We start from the raw sequence: 1,519 nt of genomic DNA, 5'->3' as shown, positions 1-1,519 counted from the left end.
ATTCCTTCTCCCTCACATTCCAATCATTATTATTTTTTTGGTTTGGGGTTGGTTTTTTGTTTGTTTTTTCCCACATTCCAGTTTTTGAGGTCCTCGTCTGCATTCCTTTCTGACATGCCTCACTTGGCGGCAATCACAAAAGCCACTGTAGGCCTTCTGTTCCTTCTCGCATCTGGCAGTTGAGTATCATCTATTGCTCCCATCAGCTTTGCCACCCTTTTCTATCTTCTTCCAGGTTGTGGTTATTGAAGACCATGGTGGCAAACTTTAAAAGTTCACTAGAATCCTCCTTGTGACCAAGGGCTCGTTCGCGCAACTCTCTGCAAATTGTCTGGGGCTTACTGATTAAGAAAGTATTTATAAAACACTAAACCACCCCTCTGCTGATTCAAGGACTAGATTAGCGTGTCACCGAGAGCTTCTACTAGACAGCCTTGGAATGCAATAGGTTTCCCTCCCTTATTCTAAGTGATTTCTGCAAGCTGGGAAAAATGTATTGGCTTAACAGATTTCTTTTATGCCTTCTAATAGACAAATTTGCATATCATCTCTAGCAGCTCATCCTCTGTTCTCTGCCTGATATACTTGGTAAGTCCATGAGGGATCTTGTAGGGAAACGGCTGTGTTCCCAGATTCTAAATTGTGGTTGTTGGCTTGAAATGAATCCGCCCACTGTTGTGTGGCTGAAATAATTTGCTGCTTTTCAAGAGCAGAACAGCACGATGTGGGAAGACCCTTTAAGTCACTGCATGCCATTTCAAATGTTTTATTATTATTATTATTATTATTATTATTATTATTATTTTTGTGTGTGTGTGTGCCATCAAATAGGATATGACTGGTACAGCAAGAGACTGTCCCTCCTTCTCCAGCAAAGCATCTTGTGGATTTGAACCCCTCCCTTTTGGGATTACAGTGCAGTTCCTTGCCACTAGGCCACCAGAGCTCCCTCATTTCAAATATTTTTAATTAAGTGATCAAATTCCTTTGTAAACTTTCATGCGTCTGTCGAGACATTTCTTTTCCTTTGTTGTTATGAGCCATTGAGTTGCCTGCAACTCATAGCAACCCTATGTCGTTCTGAACTCTGCTCTAGCTGTCCCTCCACCCTTCCAAGCATGGTCTCCTTCTTCAAGGTCTGGTCCCTCCTGGCCATATGTCCCAAGTATGTGAGATGGAGCTTCAAAATCCTTACCTCCAAAGAGCAGCTTGGTTTCTTGCTCTCTAGAATAAACCTACTTGCTCTCTTGACAGTCCATGGTATGTTCAATACTCTTCTCCAGCACCACAACTCAAAGGCATCAATTATTCTTCTGTCAGCCCTCTGATTCATAGCAAGTAATTGCGAAGACAATGGCCTGTTTCATAGCGAGTAATTTTGAAGACCATGCCCTGAATTAGGTGCACCTTCATAACCAGACTGACATCATTGCTCTTTAGCACTTTGGAGAGGGCTCTGAGAGCAGCTCTCCCTAGGGCAATTCATCTTTTGTTTTCTTTCTCTCTTTCCTTCCTCCCT

The sequence above is a fragment of the Elephantulus edwardii genome, unplaced genomic scaffold (assembly GCF_000299155.1).
Source record: "Elephantulus edwardii isolate Elephantulus edwardi_28Jun2011 unplaced genomic scaffold, EleEdw1.0 scaffold00032, whole genome shotgun sequence".
Taxonomy (NCBI): Eukaryota; Metazoa; Chordata; class Mammalia; order Macroscelidea; family Macroscelididae; genus Elephantulus; species Elephantulus edwardii.
This window is presented reverse-complemented; position numbering follows the sequence as displayed.